This window comes from Salmo trutta, chromosome 14, assembly GCF_901001165.1.
Source record: "Salmo trutta chromosome 14, fSalTru1.1, whole genome shotgun sequence".
Taxonomy (NCBI): Eukaryota; Metazoa; Chordata; class Actinopteri; order Salmoniformes; family Salmonidae; genus Salmo; species Salmo trutta.
Window position 1 is genome coordinate 43,637,271 of NC_042970.1, and position 11,434 is coordinate 43,648,704.

At 41.3% G+C, this 11,434-nt stretch overlaps 1 long non-coding RNA gene across 1 annotated transcript; it reads right to left on the minus strand.

Moving 5' to 3' along the window:
• Positions 1-527: 527 nt before the first annotated feature.
• Positions 528-7,758, minus strand: LOC115208136 (uncharacterized). The gene is made up of 2 exons (XR_003881098.1): positions 7,568-7,758; positions 528-790 (listed from the first exon to the last, which is right to left on the minus strand). It is a non-coding gene; the product is annotated as an uncharacterized LOC115208136 (long non-coding RNA).
• Positions 7,759-11,434: the final 3,676 nt, after the last annotated feature.

An 11,434-nucleotide genomic window follows, 5' to 3' on the forward strand; every position in this document is an offset into this window, starting at 1 on the left:
CTACTGTATCTCTCTACAACTGATTTATGGCTAAGGATAAGGTAAGAGGTTTATGTTCAGGTAAAGTGATAAAAACATATTTATGGTTACAAAGTGCCTCTGTCCTCTGTAGCAAGGCTAGACAGTGATGTAAGGTATTTACATCAGTCCCTCAGGTAGTTCCCACTGAGGTGATCAAAACACCATGATGTGGTTTTCTGCATCATGGGACAGAGAGATGTGTGCATTCCTTAAACAGAACCGTTGTTATATAAGGGATTAGCAAGAACCAGAGAATCTAGTTCTGTCCGCTTTGGTGAAGTGAAAGATAATCGATGTGAGAAACCAAGGTGATGTTGAAAGGAGAGTTGGACAAAGGCATTCGAGACAATGGAAAGGCAGACTGGTGGCATTCTCCTCTGCGGTTTGTGATTTTCTAACACAAACACATGCACCAGTGGAGGGTAGTGACTTGAAAAATTGAGGAGGATGGGCTCGGACCGCATGGAGACGACAAAAAGTGTAACAAAAATTGTCAAAGACAAATTATTTGAACCTAAAGCATTTAATAAAGACATTTATAGTACAATATTATGGGGAATGGGAATGAGAGGGCTCCTTATACAGTATTGGGGAGGGACCACAGCAGTGACTGAATGAGGGTATGAGACATGAGCAGAGGTGTTCAGAGACTTGACTTCAGGGGTTGGGGTTGAGGTGTTCAGAGGCTTCAGTGCAGGACAGGCTCATCATGGATGAATGGTGTTGGAGAAGAGATCAACTCTTCCACTGAGGGCAGGACAGGAGTCGACTGGGAACACACAAAAAACAATAACACAACACACACTGTAAATACAAATAGCATATACAGTGCATTCGGAAAGTATTCAGACCCCTGGACTTTTTCCACAGCCTTATTCTAAAATGGATTAAATTGTTTTTTCCCCTCATCAATCTACACACAATACCCCATGATGACAAAGCAAAAACAGGTGTTAGATATTTTAGCTAATTTATTTTTTAAAAATACAAAAAATGAAATATCACATTTGCATAAGTATTCACACCATTTACTCAGTACATTGTTAAAGCACCTCTGGCAGTGATTACAGCCTCAAGTCTTCATGGGTATGCTGCTACAAACTTGGCACACCTGTATTTGGGGAGTTTCTCCCGTTCTTCTCAGCAGATCCTCTCAAGCTCTGTCAGGTTGGATGGGGAGCGCTGCTGCACAGCTATTTTCAGGTCTCTCTAAAGATGTTTGATTGGGTTCAAGTCCGGGCTCTGGCTGGGCCACTCAAGAACATTCAGAGACTTGTCCCGAAGCCACTCCGGCATTGTCTTGGCTGTGTGCTTAGGGTCGTTGTCCTGTTAGAAGGTGAACCTTCACCCCAGTCTGAGGTCCTGAGCACTCTGGAGCTGGTTTTCATCACAGATCTCTCTGTACTTTGCTCTGTTCATCTTTCCCTCGATCCTGACTAGCCTCCCAGTCCCTGCCGCTGAAAAACAACCTCACAGCATGATGCTGCCACCACCATGCTTCACCTTAGGGATGGTGCCAGGTTTCCTCCAGACATGACACTTGGCAGTCAGGCCAAAGAGTTCAATCTTGGTTTCATCAGACCAGAGAATCTTGTTTCTCATGATCTGAGAGTTCTTTAGGTGCCTTTTGGCAAACTCCAAGCGGGCTGTCATGTGCCTTTTACTGAGGAGTGGCTTCCGTCTGGCCATTCTACCATAAAGGCCTGATTGGTGGAGTGCTGCACATATGGTTGTCCTTCTGGAAGGTTCTCCCTTCTCCACAGAGGAACTCTGGAGCTCTGTCAGAGTGACCATCGGATTCTTGGTCACCTGACCAAGGCCCTCCCCCGATTGCTCAGTCTGGCCAGGCAACCAGCTCTAGGAAGAGTCTTGGTGGTTCCAAACTTATTCCATTTAAATGGGCTAGGTGGGACGGTAGCATCCCACCTGCGGGACACAGCCAGTGAAATATCAGGGCGGAAAATTCAAAAACAACAAAATGTCATAATTCAACTTTCTCAAACATACGACTATTTTACACCATTTTAAAGATACACTTCTCGTTAATCTAACCACATTCTCCGATTTCAAAAAGGCTTTACAGCGAAAGCAAAACATTAGATTATGTTAGGAGAGTACATAGACAAAAATAATCACACAGCCATTTTCCAAGCAAGGACATGTGTCAATAAAACCCAAAAAACAGCGAAATGAAGCACTAACCTTTGACGATCTTCATCAGATGACACTCCTAGGACATTATGTTACACAATACATGTATGTTTTGTTTGATAAAGTTCATATTTATATCCAAAAACAGCATTTTACATTGGCGCGTGATATTCAGAAAATTTATTCCCACCAAACCGCCGGTGAATGTGTACATCAATTTACAAATATACTCATCATAAACGTTGACAAAATACATAACAATTATTTTAAGAATTATAGATAGACTACTCCTTTATGCAACCTCTGTGTCAGATTTTAAAATAGCTTTACGGATAAAGCACATTTTCCAATATTCTGAGTACATAGCTCAGCCATCACGGCGAGCTATTCAGACACCCGCCAAATTCGGGGCAACCTAAACTCAGAATTAGTATTAGAAATATTGTATTACCTTTGCTGATCTTCGTCAGAATGCACTCCCAGGACTGCTACTTCCACAAGAAATTTTGTTTTTGTTCCAAATAATCCATATATGTCCAAACACTTCAGTTTTGTTCGTGCGTTCAGAGCACTATCCAAAGGGTAACGCGCGAGCGCAGAACGAGAGACGAAAAGTCAAAATGTTCAATTACCATACTTAGAAGAATGTCAAACGCTGTTTAAAATCAATATTTATGGTATTTTTAACGTAGAATTGCGATAATATTCCAACCGGACAATAGCATATTCATTCAAGAAGAAAAAGAAGGAGGGGCGCGCTCGCGAGACCGAGCATATCCAACCCCTTTGTTGCCAGGCAGACCACTCAGTAACTGAGCTCCTATTATCTGCCCAGTGACAGGAAAATGCTCAAACCACTTTCTGAAGGCTTTAGACAGCCAATGGAAGCCTTAGGAAGTGCAACGTCACCCCACAGACACTGGAGCTTCGATAGAGAATCAAAAGAAGAACTACAATTCTCAGACTTTTCACTTCCTGCTTGGATTTTTCTCAGGTTTTTGCCTGCCATGTGGGTTCTGTTATACTCACAGACACCATTCAAACAGTTTTAGAAACTTCAGAGTGTTTTCTATCCAAATCTACTAACACTATGCATATTCTAGTTTCTGGGCCAGAGTAGTAACCTGTTTAAATTGGGTACGTTTTTCATCCAGCCGTGAAAATACTGCCCCCTAGCCCAGACAGGTTAAGAATGATGGAGGCCACTGTGTTCTTGGAGACCTTCAATGCTGCAGAAATGTTTTGGTACCCTTCCCAAGATCTGTGCCACGTCATAATCCTGTCTCAGAGCTCTACGAAACAATTGGTTCGACCTCATGGCTTGGGTTTTTGTGGGACCTTATGTGTGGGACCTTATGTAGACAGGTGTGTGCCTTTCTAAAATTTGCCACAGGTGGAATCCAATGAAGTTGTAGAAATATCTCAAGGATGATCAATGGAAACAGGATGCACCTGAGCTCAATTTCGAGTCTCATAGCAAAAGGTCTGAATTCTTATGTAAAGTTTTTTTTTTTTATATATACAGTATCTCACAAAAGTGAGTACACCCCTCACATTTTGTAAATATTTGAGTATATCTTTTCATGTGACAATACTGAAGAAATGACACTTTGCTACAATGTAAAGTACTGAGTGTACAGCTTGTTTAACAGTGTAAATTTGCTGTCCCCTCAAAATAACACAACACACAGCCATTCATGTCTAAACCGCTGGCAACAAAAGTGAGTACACCCCTAAGTGAAAATATCCAAGTTGGGCCCAAAGTGTCAATATTTTATGTGGCCACCACCATTTTCCAGCACTGCCTTAACCCTCTTGGGCATGGAGTTCACCAGAGCTTCACAGGTTGCCACTGGAGTCCTCTTCCACTCCTCCATGACGATATCACGGAGTTGGTGGATGTTAGAGACCTTGCACTCCTCCACCTTCCGTTTGAGGATGCCCCACAGATGCTCAATAGGGTTTAGGTCTGGAGACATGCTTGGCCGGTCCATCACCTTTACCCTCAGCTTCTTTAGCAAGGCAGTGGTCATCTTGGAGGTGTGTTTGGGGTCGTTATCATGTTGGAATACTGCCCTGCGGCCCAGTCTCCGAAGGGAGGGGATCATGCTCTGCTTCAGTATGTCACAGTACATGTTGGCATTCATGGTTCCCTCAATGAACTGTAGCTCCCCAGTGCCAGCAGCACTCATGCAGCCCCAGACCATGACACTCCCACCACCATGCCTGACTGTAGGCAAGACACACTTGTCTTTGTACTCCTCACCTGGTTGCCTCCACACACGCTTGACACCATCTGAACCAAATAAGTTTATCTTGGTCTCATCAGACCACAGGACATGGTTCCAGTAATCCATGTCCTTAGTCTGCTTGTCTTCAGAAAACTGTTTGCGGGCTTTCTTGTGCATCATCTTTAGAAGAGGCTTCCTTCTGGGACAACAGCCATGCAGACCAATTTGATGCAGTGTGCGGCGTACGGTCTGAGCACTGACAGGCTGACCCCCCACCCCTTCAACCTCTGCAGCAATGCTGGCTGCACTCATACGTCTATTTCCCAAAGACAACCTCTGGATATGACGCTGAGCACGTGAACTCAACTTCTTTGGTCGGCCATGGCGAGGCCTGTTCTGAGTGGAACTTGTCCTGTTAAACCGCTGTATGGTCTTGGCCACCGTGCTGCAGCTCAGTTTCAGGGTCTTGGCAATCTTCTTATAGCCCAGGCCATCTTTATGTAGAGCAACAATTCTTTTTTTCAGATCCTCAGAGAGTTCTTTGCCATGAGGTGCCATGTTGAACTTCCAGTGACCAGTCAGTATGAGGGAGTGTGAGAGCGATGACACCAAATTTAACACACCTGCTCCCCATTCACACCTGAGACCTTGTAACACTAATGAGTCACATGACACCGGGGAGGGAAAATGGCTAATTGGGCCCAATTTGGACATTTTCACTTAGGGGTGTATACACTTTTGTTGCCAGCGGTTTAGACATTAATGGCAGTGTGTTGAGTTATTTTGAGGGGACAGCAAATTTACACTGTTATACAAGCTGTACACTCACTACTTTACATTGTAGCAAAGTGTCATTTCTTCAGTGTTGTCACATGAAAAGATATACTCAAATATTTACAAAATGTGAGGGGTGTACTCACTTTTGTGAGATACTGTATATACATTTGCAAAAATGTCTAAAAACCTATTTTCGCTTCATCATTATGGTGTATTGTGTGTTGATTGATGTGGACTATTTTTTATTTAATCCATTTTAGAATAAGTATGGGGGGAAAAAAAGATAACAAAATGTATGAAATGTATGCATTCACTACTGTAAGTCGCTCTGGATAAGAGCGTCTGCTAAAATGACAAAAAATAATAATAATTAAAAATGTAATAAGGCTGTAATGTAACAAAATGTGGGAAAAGTCAAGGGGTGAGAATACTTTCCGAATGCACTGTACATTCCATTACAGCAGCACCACCATAGGTTTGGTAAACAAGGTTTGGTCAACAAGCCCTGGGGAGGATGAAAACCCTGTCAAACTACAGCAACCTTATACTTGTTCATATGAATTATATTTAGACTAGACTAACAGGGGGGTTTCCTCTACCCAGACACAGAGGCAACAACAGATGGACAATAGAACTCACAGGGCTGAGCTTCCTTTATGCATGTTTGCATAGCACAGGCCTATGCAACTGCAGGCCTAATTAAAAATTAATCTATGTCATCACTATTATGATGATTTATTAATTCAAGTGAATAATTTTGGATCGAAAAGGTCTAGCCAGAACAAGTTTGCATATAAACCAAATTTGATCACATTCACATTTTCTCCTGACAAACAAATGGGCTTTAAATGCATAATGTTATTAATGTGTTCACCCTGACTGAGCTTCGAGCAGAGATTGCTGTGGTAGGCAAGTTGCCTACCTGGCGGATATTTTAGATCTTCTGAATTCTCTCAATGTGTCAACGCAAGGGAGGTGGCACAATCGATTTGAACAGAGGGACAAAGTGGATGCCTTCAAGATGAAGCTTGCCGTTTGGGCAAATCATGTTTCTAACGGGAGGATTGACATGTTTCTCAATGCTGATTTTGAGATTCAGAATCTGATCAACAAAGTGCACAGCGACACCCTGAAACCTGTTAAACAGAATCTTGTCAAGTTGCAGGGAAAGTTTTGCAACTACTTCCCGGAGGAAAACAGGAGACAAGATGACTGGATACTGGACCCCTTTCAAGTGGAGATGGGAAGCGTCACTTTGCCAAGCAATGAAGAGGCTCAGCTGTTGGAGCTGTCGATGGACAGAGCACATAGGCTGTATACAGCTGCTATAGAGTACTACAGTATGACATAATACACATAAAACCTAGCGGTCAAACAAGGAAATGGTTCCACATTTTTGTGTTTCGTGTAGGCTTACACTGTCATGACGTTTTGATAACCGTGTAAATCTCTCCAGGACAAGGTGACTTCTATCAATATATTTGCCTGTATTTACCCCCCCCCCCCCCCCTAAACAAAATGCTAATTAGCTGCTAATTTAGCTATCATAAAGAACTACAAATGCCATGATGATCTGGACGAAACTGCCAAATTGAGGCAATCTACATTTTGTAAAGTATACATTGGCTACATTTCTTTAAATTGACGATTCTTTGAACTGTCTTGTGCAAGTTTTAAATTGACACAATACCTGTTAGCAAAGGTGTCAGCTAGAGATGACGTGTAGGAGCTTGCAGGGATTTGTAGTCCTGTATGATGTCTACTTTGATGCCAATTAGGATTTTCGAATCTGAGAGTAAATATAGCCGAATATATTGATAAGTCACCTTGTCCGAGAGATTTCCATGGTTATTACAACATCACGCCACAAACCATTTCCCTGTTTGATCGCTAGGTTTTATGGGTATTATGACACCTCCACTGTTGGGCTCTATTATTAGTAGCCTACAGTTGATCAGACTGAAATATCGTCTCGTTTTCATCCCATACAGCGTGTCAGATCTCTAATGTTTTGGTGTGCCTAGGCTTCTGCAACATTTATGTAAAGACTTTTTGCTTGTGTCTGTCGGGTGTCATGATCTGTTATTACCTTTGCTAAATAAAACCCGGAAGAAAGTGGAAAGCTTACTTGAGCAAGCGTGAAAAGATGCGCTGCGTCACTCCTCTCTTTTTAATCTCCCTTTTAATGGATGATGCGATTAATTGATTTCGACATCCCAGAGAAGACAGTACAAACTTCTATATGCTCAGCAAGTAAAGCATCGTAATGTGCAAATACCTCTGTAAGCTCCTTGTAGCTGCCCCTGTTAGCTGAACTTTCCCTCTCGTTGTGCCCTAAGTAAAAGCCAACTCTTGCCAATAAGCTGCTTGTGACACTTTCTTCTTACCTTCTCGTTGTGTTGCGCAGTTCGAATACACAGACGTTCATCCATTCATCCATTACATGATCGATGCGGCAATAAAGGGGTTCTTCAACAAAAAATCAACTACATTGTTAGCATGATCCTAATCCTATGATTGGATGGACAACATGTCAGTTCACATTGCAAAAACATTGATTGGTTGGAGGACGGCCCCCAGAAGTGGTCATAATTACCATGTATGTCTTTGAAGAGGGTAAGGCCTACGAGCGTCCTAGTTTTTGTATTTAAATCAACTATCCTATGTCAATTCAAGTTTTTTTATTTAGGTTTTTTAGCCCATAGATATTGCTGTAATTTTTTTGTCACTCAAATATCACATGAATACACATTACAAATGGCAAAATGTATACAATTGCAAGGACATTTTCTTTAAAACTGCTACAGTTTCTTTGAACCCCATAACAAAATGTGTAGAATTCCAGGAAATCAACTTTAAACCTGCAAAATTCTCTCCACCATCAAGAGGGGTGTGAACAGTTGGTGTCATGAACAGTACTTGTGCCCATAGAAATAGGCGAAATAGGCCAGAACAGTGATAACTAAAATAACTACAATAAGGTCCCTTTCATAATAAAGGTGATGATGGTGGCTATATTTCTCCATGAAATGATTGCATACAGAAAATATTGGATGTTTGGAAGGCATCTGCTGTAACAGGAATAAAACTATAAATGGTATGCTAGTCAAGACCATAGATGTGTTCGAATACCCATACTAACATACTATATACTTAATTACATACTACATACTATTAGTTCATTTTTGTATACTGTAAATGAATGGTATCCTTTCAGTTGAGCGTACTAGCGCTTCGCCTGTCTACCGGAAGTTGATGCTGTTGTTATGCTACCACTAGCTTGGTAGCATAACAAATTACTAGCTAGGCATCTTACGACTTCATTAACATTGTCCATTGAGAACGCATAATGACTATACCACTTAGCTAAGAATGATGTGAATAATCAAGTCAATAAATGTTGGGTAGTTAATTAGATAGCATATAGTTAATATACTGGCCAATTCAATGTATTAGTAGCTAAATAACATTAGATAGCTAGCTAACATACCGGTACATACTGCTGTAATGATATGTTATGCGGTTCGTAAGGATAGCGTAGCTAACAAATTGTCAGCCAACATAACGTGTAACATAACTCATTTGAAAAGTCCTTACTTTATTACATTGCTCAACATTTTCTTAACATTTGTCATAATTGGTTAAAGCAATACATTTGTATACGCTCTCGTCGAACTTCGGCTGCATTTTTTCCATCATTTTCCTCAAATCAAATCCAGGCCCATTTTCTGAATAATTGCATTATGGGGCCTAAAAGCACGGAAGTAGTGTCCACTGCTTGTCCAGTAAGCATACTACATACTCAATTTACATCACAAATAGTACGGTTAGTATGAGTATTCAAACACAACTCATGACTTTCTCTGTCATACCTTAGCAGGTGGCAAGCATCCTTAGTTGAGAGAGCGAGAGAGAGAATCTTACACTGCCTCTGTGTGGTCATATTGTGTAATTACATGAGAGGTGACAGGGTCCATATCTGCAAATTGTCTGTGGTATTGAGTATAAGCGGGTAGAGTGAATGGAAGAGAATGAGGTTAGGTGCGGACAACAAAGAAGGCTAAAACAAGTAGTAATTCTAACATGAACAGTATAGCGACAGGCTGTATGAATTGGCTCCAAAAAAAAATCCCTCAGTAAACTACCCAAGGACTTGAAAGCTGCATCATATGCATTTCTCACCCTCATCATTGCCATGATGAGGGTGACATAATGACTACCGTAATCAGAATGATGGGAAGTTTGAGAGCGCTCGATTTAATCTAAACAGTAAACAAAAAAGTTGTTTGACCTTAACCCGTTCGGCAATTTCATTGGTCTAATGAAAGCTTCATGCCGCCAAAAAACTGAGCACGTCACAGAATGTGGTTTTTTGGAGAAAAAAAAATGGAAAGCGGGAAAAATCCATATATTAGCCGCGTCATTGTTTAAGCCGCGAGGTTCAAAGCCTGGGAAAAAAGTTGCGGCTTATAGTCCGGAATTTACGGTATATGCAGTGATTCTTGAATATACCTATAGCCTAATAGTTGCCTTAATATTTTTCTACCAACAGGAAAGAACGGTTAGTTAGTACAGCATGCCAAACGGACCCCTGGGTGCCAGAGTGTTCCTGTGCTGCGGTGGAGAAGAGGTCCACCGAGACCATCACTAAAGAGCTCAGTGCCCAGCTAGATTGCGCTCACAACCACCAGTATACAACCGAGGTCTGCCCCTATACGCCTCAGATGGAGCTGACGGAGAGTGAGATCAGCGAAGACCATAAAAGATCACTTTTGGGGGAGCGGGCTGGTGTTCCAAAAATGGAGAAGGAGCTGGCCATTCAACAGCGAATTCAAAGATACACCCATCCATAAAGGGAATCGGAGTGGAATTATTTTTCTACCGATATTTTTTGTTGTTGACCCGTTTCAAACTTGTCCCGGTCCTGCTGTTTCGACTCTCTCTCTCTGACATTTGCTCCTGAGGTGTTGAGCTGTTGCACCGTCTATAACCACTGTGGTTATTATTTTGATATAAAAAGGGCTTTTGTAAAATACATTTGATTGATTGATTGTTTGCTGTGCTGAATGCTGTGTATTCACTAACTGTCTGAGTGATAGGACATTTGTATAGTATCTGTAACATATTTCGGAGTGTATTTAATCTGCATCTTAACTTCTTAAAGAGGCAATCAGCAGTAGAAACAATAACAATAAGTGCCTCCCTGGTCCTCTTTTGGTTAAAAGCTGAGGGATGGAGACATGTAACCACTCTCAAATTCATAGACAGCGCTATAGATGCAAGGACTGACCATCCATGATATCACAATTGTAATCTTGTTTCTATGATCTGTTTCCACTACCATGTACACAGTTTGCTTTGGATAAAGGCGTCTGCTAAATGGCATATGTCATTAAAGTCTACTTTGATGAACAGCCAAAAAGCACATGAAATCTGATATTTTATGCCACATTCCAAGTCTGATACAAATCTGATTCCTGGCCATGTGACTTACATCTGAACGGTCAAATCTGATTTATTTGTCTTCAAGAAGTGTTTTTTTGGCATATCTTTTTTGGCATATCTTTATTTGGCATATCTTGTTGCTCACTAGCTACTGTGTTCACAGTTTGACAAGAACATGTGGTAGCTTAATAGCTTGTTAATTGTTTACATATAAACGAGTCAACGTGCTAGAAAGCTAAATGGCTAGTTGAATGCTGTGGCTAGCCAAACATTATTTGTTTTGTATCAGCAAATGACTGTCTGAACAGACACATCTGATTTGGTCACTGGTAACTTTGTGTTTGTACAGTCAGTAGTCCAAAACTGATTTGAAAAACAAAACTGATTTGAGCATTAAGGCCTGCAGTGTGTACAAGTCTTAAGCGCTTTTCACACCTTGATTGTACAATATTTGCCAATTATTCTTGAAAAAATGATTCAAGCTCTATCAAGTTGGTTGTTGATCATTGCTAGACAGCCATTTTCAAGTCTTGCCGATGTTGTCTTGATAAGCAACTCTAGTGTATATTTGGCCTTGTGTTTTAGGTAATTGTCCTGCTGAAAGATGAATTTGTCTCCCAGTGTCTGTTGGAAAGCAGACTGAAATAAGTTTCACTACAGGATGTTGCCTGTGCTAAGCTCTATTCCATTTCTTTATATCCCCCAAAGATCTCCCTAGTCCTTGCTGATGACAAGCATACCCATAACATGATGCTGCCACCACCATTCTTGTTGTGTTAGATTTGCCCCCAAACATAACGCTTTGTATT